The sequence below is a fragment of the Rattus rattus genome, chromosome 1, assembly GCF_011064425.1.
Source record: "Rattus rattus isolate New Zealand chromosome 1, Rrattus_CSIRO_v1, whole genome shotgun sequence".
Taxonomy (NCBI): Eukaryota; Metazoa; Chordata; class Mammalia; order Rodentia; family Muridae; genus Rattus; species Rattus rattus.
This window is the reverse complement of record NC_046154.1, coordinates 4,258,804-4,268,777: the sequence shown is the minus strand read 5'-3', so window position 1 is coordinate 4,268,777 and position 9,974 is coordinate 4,258,804.

Here is a 9,974-nt window from a genome sequence, read left to right as displayed (position 1 = left end):
CACCACTCTGCCAGACTTTCCAGACCACTAATCCTTTTTTTTAAGAATCATTTATTTTGGGGTTGGGGATTTAGCTCAGTGGTAGAGAGCTTGCCTAGCAAGCGCAAGGCCCTGGGTTCGGTCCCCAGCTCCGAAAAAAAAAAAAAAAAAAAAATCATTTATTTTGTATGTATATGACTGCACTGTTGCTGCCTTCAGACACACCAGAAGAGGGCATTGGATCCCATTACAGATGGTTGTGAGCCACCATGTGGTTGCTGGGAATTGAACTCAGGACCTCTGGAAGACTGGTTAACCACTGAGCCATCTCTCCAGCCCCAGACCACTAATTCTCAATACTGACATACTTTGAACACACACATCTTCCCCAGACCCAGATGTTCCATCAAGGTGTGTACATTCTTTTCTGCTCAGACCCATGTTCTTGTCAAATGATCAGTCTGCCTGCCCATGTATGTATGTATGTATGTATGTATGTATGTATGTATGTATGTATGTATGTATCTATCTATCTATCTATCCATTCATCCATCCATCTATCTGTCTATCTATCTATTAGTCTACCTACCTATCTATCTATGTTTTTGGTCCCATGTAACTCAAGCTGCTTTTGAACCTTATATAATAATCGAGAATGACTCCTGATCCTCATGTCTCTGCTTTCCAAGTGCGGGGTTTTCTGACGTGTGCCACAATGTGTGGCATGTTATGACAGGACCTTACTGTGACGCCCTGGCTAGCTTGAACTCACTAGGTAGGTCATTAGTCCGGCCTTGAATCTGCTGCTATCTTCTTGCTAGTTCATGCTGGGGTTACAGGCTTGTACTGTATGCCAGATCTTCATGGTTGAATTCTCTAACAGTTAAATCTTCACCTTGTGGCCAGGCAGTAGCGGCAGCACCCGAGACAAACAAAAAACAACAACAAAAGTGAACAAATAAGCAAAATCACTTTGTTACCAACTCAGAACCAAATATTACCTAACAGCTCCGTCTTCTCCTGGGGATATTTATATATGAGGGAACTGACCCACAGATCTCTAGGACATTCTATCAATATCTAGACACTGATGGATAACTGGTGTGAGCTTGATTTGAGAGAGAGAGAGAGAGAGAGAGAGAGAGAGAGAGAGAGAGAGAGATTATAAGATTTGTCCCAGTACCTTGGTGCCATTTTTCAAGGAAGAAAGACTAAATCACTACTGGGCCAGAGGGGACAGCAGAGAGAGAGCAGAGAACGAATGGAAAGGGGGACAGGTCCACAGGGACTCTTAGGAAGGTGAGATCCCCAATGGAGAGAAATAACCACAGGCTTCCCAGTCCTCTCCTTACTCCCCTTCACCTGGTCCTGCCTCCACCTCCCAGGGCTGCTATTCCAGGCCTGTCCCCACCTCCATTTACTGAACTTCAATCACTCTCTTTACAACCTTAATTTGCCTTTAGAGTATGTAACACAGTAAACTTCTAGGAAAGTAAGATACAGTAAAACTTTAGGAACTTGCAGGGTAGGGAGTGGAGCCTTTCTGGACAAACAGAGGCTGAGGCAACCTGTCACTGCAGCATTGGAGAGGCCGAGGCAAAAGTATTGCTGTGAGTTATAGACTGGTAGGGGCTACATAGGGAACCTCTATCAGCCAGCTTGGCAGATGATAGATAGAGATTGGTAGATGTAGATAGATAATAAATAGAGAGATGATAGATGATACAGGTTGATAGGTAGATGATATATAGAGATTGATCGATATTTAGACAACAGTTTGGACCATGCCATCAAGAAACCTAAATTAAGCGAGGTGAGAGTAGTGTATACCTTTAATTCTAACAGTAGGGGAGCAAAGGCAGGCAGATAGATCCCTGAGTTCGAGGTCAGTGTGATCTACAGAGCAAGTTCCAGAACAGCCAGGGCTACACAGAGAAACCCTGTCTGGAAAACCAAACCAAAACCAAAAATGGCAGAGAGGAAAGGGGGGTAGGGTGGGGGGTGGGAGGAGAGAGAGAGAGAAAGAGAGACAGAGAGACAGAAAGACAAAGAGACAGAGAGAGACAGAGAAAGAAAAAGAAACCCAAATCTACAGAAGATAAGCCTGACCCTCTGTGGCTACTAAAGTCTCTCCTTCATATTGGTGGTCATGGGTGGAAAGAGAGGAGACCTCTTCTTCAAGGAACAATTAGGGAATTGAAAAGGCACCAGGGGAGGTAGGCTGGAGAGATGACTCAGCAGTTAAGAGCATGTCTACTGTCGTTCCAGAGAACATCAGTTCAATTCCCAGGACCCATTTAACTCCAGCTACAGGGGATCCAACACCTCTGGCCTCTGGAGGAAGCCACATTCAAATGCACAGTACAAAGGCACACACATACACTGTTAAAAATAATCAAAATAGGTATTTGAAATGGAGCTGGGTAGAGGACTTTCCTACTACCATGCATAAGGTCTTGGTTTGAGTCTCCAATAAAGAGAAAAAGAAGAAATTAATACTAACCTGCGGTGCTGTTAGGGCCTGAGGCAGAAAGCCGTTTGAGCCCAGGAGTTCAAAATGGAAGGGAGAGAGACTGAGAATCAAAATGGGGCAAGGCAGTGGTGGTGCATTCCTTTAATTCCACTAGGGAGGCAGAGGCAGGAGCATCTCTGTCAAATCCAGGTCAGCTTAGTCTACAGAGCTGTTACACAGAGAGACTCTGTCTCAAACAAACAAAAACAAAATAAGGGGGTAGGAACTAGGGACAGATTCATGGCCTGACACCTGACTTAGAAAACCACTTCTCGGGGCTGGGGATTTAGCTCAGCGGTGAGCGCTTACCTAGGAAGCGCAAGGCCCTGGGTTCGGTCCCCAGCTCGAAAAAAAAAAAACAAAAAAAAAAAAAAAAAAAAAAAAAACCACTTCTCAGGCTGGAGAGATGGCTCAGCAGTTAAGAGCACTGGCTGGGGCTGGAGAGATGGCTCAGTGGTTAAGAGCACTGACTGCTCTTCCAGAGGTCCTGAGTTCAAATCCCAGCAACCACACGGTGGCTCATAACCATCTGTAATGAGGTCTGATGCCCTCTTCTGGTGTGTCTGAAGACAGCTAAAGTGTACTTATAAATAAATAAATAAATCTTTAAAAAAAAAAAAAAGAGCACTGGCTGCTCTTCCAGAGGTCCTGAGTTCAATTCCCAGTAACCACATGGTGGCTCACAACCATCTGTAATGAGATCTGATGTCCTCTTCTGGTGTGTCTGAAGACAGCAACAGTGTACTTATAATAAATAAGTAAATAAATAAATAAACAAATAAATCTTTAAAAAAGAAAAGAAAATCACTTCTCCGAAGACTTCCAAGTTAAGCACATCTATTTAAATAGATCTGTTAAGAACAAACATCTCTTTGGCTATATCAGGTCCTGACCCAGAACCCCTCCACTTCCTTCCCCTGAGGCCTAAGTAATCTGAAGTGGCAGCAAGACTCTGGGAAGCAGGTCAAACCGGTTCCTACAGGCCTGGACCTGCCCTGCTAGAGAAGAGCCCTACTGAATGCTCCTTTCAACTTTAACCACACAGCCAGCTACAGAAGGTACAGGAGACCTAGCCGGGGAAACGATACAGAAAGGAACATGCGCACTAACGCGAATCTCAAAAACAAAGGGAGCCCAATTGGATCTTTTAGTGCTGTAGTCCCCAGGGGCAAAACTCTGCGTGCCTTTTGGCCCAGTTCTGAGCAGTGGTAGCTGATAGGAGTCTCTGAGCTGCTTCCTAGTGCCTCTCATTCCTACTGGATAGCTTCATTCCCTCTGAGTGGCTGAGAGGATGGATTCTCAGGGAGCACAGTTTTCGGTTTCTCCCTCCAGGCTGCCCGGGTTCCCTGAGTCCTATGGAAAAGCCACTTGTTTTCCTTTAGTGGCTGGCCGCTTGCCTACCTGTGGTTATACAGGATAGACGACAACCGGAAGGAATTATGACGCTCCAGGTCAGAGTTTGCATAAGGGCCTGGTGGGAGCCTCCAGGGCTTGAAGCTGTGAGTTAAAGTTATCTCTAATCAGTGCCTTGTTGCTCATGGTTACTCCGGCTGAGTTAAAATAAAGATCTACCATCGTCCCAGGACTGTAAAATCCACTATAAAATCTCAGTAAAACACTCGGGTGACTCGGGTTGTTCAAAGCCCCAAGAAAGAAGCAACTCCATTCCTTGATCAAAGACGGTCAGATCCATCCAGAGAGATTTAATTAAGCGCTTACTTACAGTCAAACAGCTGCCTGGAGACAGGCAGGGTAGACTTGGGAGACTGAGCTAAGAGATTTACAACTTTAAGGCCCATTTGTAGTACAAACTTATTAAAAAAAAAAAAAAGCTGAATTAAAGCCAGGCATAGTGGCACGCACTTTTAATCCCAGCACTTGGGAAAGCAGAGGCAGGAGGATCTCTGAGAATTAGAGGCCAGGCTTGTCTACAGAGTGAGTTCAAGCCAGACAGGATTACACAATGAGACCCCTAAACAGAGGCGGGGCTCAGAAGGCGTCCACTGCTGACCTAACCACCTGAATTTGTTCCCTGGGACCCACACGATGGAAGGAAAAAGATGGCTTCCACAACTTGTCCTCTGACCTCAACATGTGCCGAGATACCTCCCCCGACCCCAATAAATAAGTACAGCTAATTAAGTAAATCGAAAACGTATCATCCTTTATAAACAAAACTACCAAGAACCCAAATCAAACACACAGGATACAGGAACAGCATCCCAAACCCCAACTTAGGAGAATCGACTGCAGATACAGATGCTGCTAATGTAACTCCTGAAACATTCCATTTACTGGAAGTGGGTAGCAGCCCATCTCTTACATAGAAAGATAGATATGGCTTTATTTTCTTATTGTCATTACTGTTAGTATTTTACAGTGCTGGGCACTAGGAAAGTACTCTAGCACTAAGTTCCATCCCTAGTACCCATTTGGCATGTTGTGTGTTTTGTGTGTTTGTGTGTGATATATATAGGCTCATGGGTGACATGGTGTACATGTGGAGAACACAGGACAACTTTGTGGGGCTGCAGAGATGGCTCAGTGGTTAAGAGTACTGACTGAGGGGTTGGGGATTTAACTCAGTGGTAGAGCGCTTGCCTAGCAAGGGCAAGGCCCTGGGTTCGGTCCCCAGCTCTGAAAAAAAGAAAAGAAAAAAAAAAAAAAAAAGAGCACTGACTGCTCTTCCAGAGGTCCTGAGTTCAAATCCCAGCAACCACATCGTGGCTCACAACCATCTGTAATGGGATCTGATGCCCTCTGATGCATCCAAAGATAGCTACATATATGTAAAAAAATAAGTAATTCTTGTTTTTTTGGTTTTGGTTTTTTTTTTTTTTTTGGAGCTGGGGCAAGCGCTCTACCGCTTGAGCTAAATCCCCAACCCCAAGTAATTCTTTTTTTAAAAAAGGACATCTTTGTGGTTATCTCCTTCCACCTTTGCATGGGTTCTGGCTGTCCCATTTTGTTTTGTTTGTTTTGAGACAGCACAGACTGTTTTCAAAGTCTTGGTAATCCTTCTGTGATGGCTTGTATATGCTCATGGAGTGACACTATTAAAGGGTGTGGTTCTGTTGGAATAGGTGTGGCCTTCTTGGAGTAGGTGTATCACTGTGGGTATGAGCTTTAAGACCCTCATCCTAGCTGCTTGGAAGTCAGTCTTAGCAGCCTTCAGATGAAGATGTAGATCTCTCAGCTCCTCCTGCACCATGCCTGCCTACATGCCGCCATGCTCCTGGCTTGATGATAATGGACTGATCCTCTGAACCTGTAAGCCAGCCCCAATTAAATGCTGTCCATATAAGAGTTACCTTGGTCATGGTGTCTGTTCACAGCAGTAAAACTCTAAGACACCTTCCATTTTAGGCTTCTATGTGCTGGGATTATAAGCATATGTCATTATACCAGACTTCCCATCTTTGTGAAGTTGTGTGCATATACATGCTTTTGCACATCTATCTATACAGAAGTCACAGGGAAGATAAGCCTAGGGATTGCAGCTCTGAGAATTTCAATATAGTTCAAAGCCCTACCTCAATAACTGGTACTATAGCTCTGCCTGCCTTGTCCTTCCCCGGTCCTCACAGTCGGTTTTGTAGGGTTGGGGAGGTAGTTCAGGTGCACCGTGAAACAAAGAGTTTTATAATGGATCTTTGGGGGCACGATTAGGTACTGATTCAGGAGAGATGCCTCTAGAACTTGGTTAAGTTCTGGCTCCCCCTACTGGGAATGTAATGGGTTCCTTGGCCACACAAGGCTCAACAGAGTAGTTCTTCAAGGAGACGCTTGAAGTACGGTAAACTTTTTTTCTTCTTTTCCCTCTGCTTCCTCCTCCTTCTGTGATACAGAATTAGGGTCTTGTTATGTAGCTCGGATTAGTCTGAACCTGGCGACGTAGTCTAGGTTGATCTAGCGAATGGCAATCTTCCTGTCTCTTCCAAAGAATACTGGGATTAGCGGCATGTGCCAGTGCGCCCAACTGAAGGTTGGCAAAAGTGTCAATGCTGCCCAGATACCAACTATGGGCCAATCTAGTGATGATAGTCTAGGTTTCTGCTATGTGCATATGACTCTGTATGACTATATTTTTGTTTATACTTTTGAGACAGGGTTTCTCTCTATAGCCCTGGAATTCAAAGAGATATGCCTCCTGCCTCTACCTCTCAAGTTCTGATGACTAATGGCATGTGCTATCACGCCTGGCTGGTAAGCTGATATGTATGCTTCTACAGAGTGCAGAAAAAGAGAAGGAGGCAGGTGGGGTGGGGGTGGAGCCAAGAATGACCTTGAACTTTCCCCCTCCCAGACAGGGTATCTCTATAGCCTTTGCTGTCAGTCCTGGAACTCACTCTGTAGACCAGGCTGGTCTCAAACTTAAAAGATTCCTCAGGGGTCTGGTTAACAGTACTGTCTGTTCTTCCAGAGGTTCTGAGTTCAGTTCCCAGCAACCACATGATGGCTCAGAACCATCTGTAATGAGATCTGATGTCTTCTTCTGGCCTGCAGGCATACATGCAGGCATAGCACTGTATATATAATAAATAAATCTAAAAATAAATAAATGAATAAGTAAATAAATAAAAGATTCCTCAGCCTTTGCCTCCAGAGTTGACCTTGAACCTCTGATCCTCTTGTCTACGTGCACTAGGCTACCATACAAGCTGGTGTCAGCCACTGCACCAGGTATGGGGTACTAAGGATTGAACTCAACTCACAATCCTCCTGCCTCAGTCTCCTTAGTGCTAGAATTACAGGAGCGTGCTGTAGTCCTGGCTTAGTTTGGGGAGGGGTTCTTTGTTTTCTTTTGTTGTTTGTGCTGGGGATTAAGTCTAGGAGCTTCTGCATGCTGGACAAAAGTGTCTTACAGTTGGGCTATATCGGTAGCCCATGGTTTGTTTGTGTGATTCGGAGACAAGGTATTGCTCTATGGCTTAGCACTCACCGTTTAGATCAAGCTAGTCTCAGACTTTAGTGATCCTCTTGCTGCTTTCCTCAGTGCTGGCGTTACAGGTATATGCTACCATACATAGCTACTTTGTTTTTGAGGCTATCTCCTGTTGCCCAATCTGTCCTTGAACTGTGTAGTTGCCCATAGGTAAATACTGACCCTGCCTCAGCCTCCCAGTGTGCACCACCATGCCTGGCTGCTGGTCTCTTTTTGTGATGACGCTGATCCACAAGCACTGTGGTCGTTTCCTTATTTACAGACATGATCTGTGCAGTGTTGCTGTCTAATACTAGACGCCTGTCTTTACACCCACTTGTACCAGCATGCCTGCCTACAGTACCTGCTAATTCCCAGAAACCAAAGGAAGACTTTCTACATTTTGTTTTTTCTATTCACTCACTCACACTCATATACACTCATATACTCACTCTCATACCCACTCACTCACACACACTCACCTACTCATAGGCACATTCACATACATACACTCACTCACATACTTACACACCCACTGACACAAACTCATCCACTCACTCACCCATGCACACACTACATATACTCAACACTCACTCACACGCCCACTTACACCCACATACACTCACTCACACACATACACATCCACGCTCACCCACACACACTGGTACATACTCGCTCACACTCATTCACACTATAGCACCCCACATTCACACACACACATTCACACTATAGCATCCCCCCACACTCACTCACACACATACTCATACTATAGTGCTCGCACACGCACACACACACACACACACACACACGCACACACACGCACACACATGCACACACACCCCATCCGTGAAGGTCCTTGTTTTGAGTACACGGCCCTAAGCAGCTAGACCCTCCCCCCTCGCTCTCATTGATACTCAGTGTTGGCAGCTGGCATCTAGGGACAGGTGTCCTTTCTCAGGGATCTGTGTTAGTACCTTAAAATACACTCTAGCTGGGAGCTGGTGGCGGTGTGTACATCCTTTAACCACAGTACTTGGGAGGCAGAGGCAGGCGGATCTTTAAGTTCCAGCACGGCCAGGGCTACACAGAGAAACCCTGTCTCGAAAAGCCAAAAAACAAAACAAAACACAACAACAACAAAAACAAAACAAAACAAAAATACACTCTACAACATTAAAGAAAAGGGGAGGGGCCGGAGATGGCTCTACGGTTAAGAGACTGACTGCTCTTCCAGAGATCCTGAGTACAAATTCCAGCAACCACATGGTGGCTCACAACCATCTGTAATGGGATCCGATGCCCTCTTCTGGTGTGTCTGAAGACAGCTACAGTGTACTTATAAATCTTTCTTTAAAAAAAGGTCCAAGCCAGGCACACGCACAATCAGAGCACTTGGACTTTGGAGGCAGGGGGAATTAGTTTAAGGCTAGCCTTGACTACATGAGACCTTACCTCAAAAAGGAAAAAAGAATCTGGTGGTGGAACTCTAAATATGATCACTTTTAGTGTAGCAGACTAAAGGGCAGAAAACTTGTTATTCAGATGTTATTTGGACTGGAGAGATGGCTCAGTGGTTAAGAGCACTGACTGCTCTTCCAGAGGTCCTGAGTTCAATTCCCAGCATCCACATGGTGGCTCACAATCATCTGTAATAGGATCTGATGACCGACATTATGTAAATAAATAACTCTTAAAAAAATGTTACTCAGGGCACACACCTAGAACCCAAACCTGCCCCATACCTCACACCAAGGCAATCAGTTCTACTATTGGCAAATGCCCAAACCACAAAATAACAGAGATAAAACATTTATAAGGTGTGATACCTTCTGCTTTGTTGTATTAGACAGGGTCTCACCATGTAGCCCCGGATGGCCTCCAATTCAATCTACTCTGACTCCTGAATGCTGGGATTAAAGGAGTGTGCTCTTGTGTCGAGACTTCTTGGTGTCCTTGGGGATGGGGTATCGACAAGCTCTCAAGTAGCTAGGCTGGCTTTGAACTATGTAGCTGAGACGTCCACTGGACTCCTGATCCTTCTGCTCCCATTTCAGGCAAGCACTACCGGGTTTTCGTGGTTATTCATTCATTATCTACTAATTTTTTTCCCTTGAGGTTTTTCAGTTTGGGGTTTTTTTTGTTTTTTTTTTTTTAGATTTATTTATTTATTATATATAAGTACACTGTAGCTGTCTTCAGATACACCAGAAGAGGGCATCGGATCTCTTTTACAGATGGTTGTGAGCCACCATGTGGTTGCTGGGAATTGAACTCATGACCTCTGGAAGAGCAGTCGGTGCTCTTAACCACTGACCATCTCTCCAGCCCGTTTGTTTTGTTTTGAATAGTGACATTTGTCTGTATGTAGCTGGCTCCATTGTTTTAGGTCCTGTGGTCAAGCTAAACATCATAGCTGGGACTCTATGGTAGAAAAAACCAGCTGGGGGGCTGGGGATTTAGCTCAGTGGTAGAGCGCTACCTAGGGAAGCGCAAGGCCCTGGGTTGGTCCCCCAGCTCGAAAAAAAGAACCAAAAAAAAAAAAAAAAAAAAAAAAAAAAA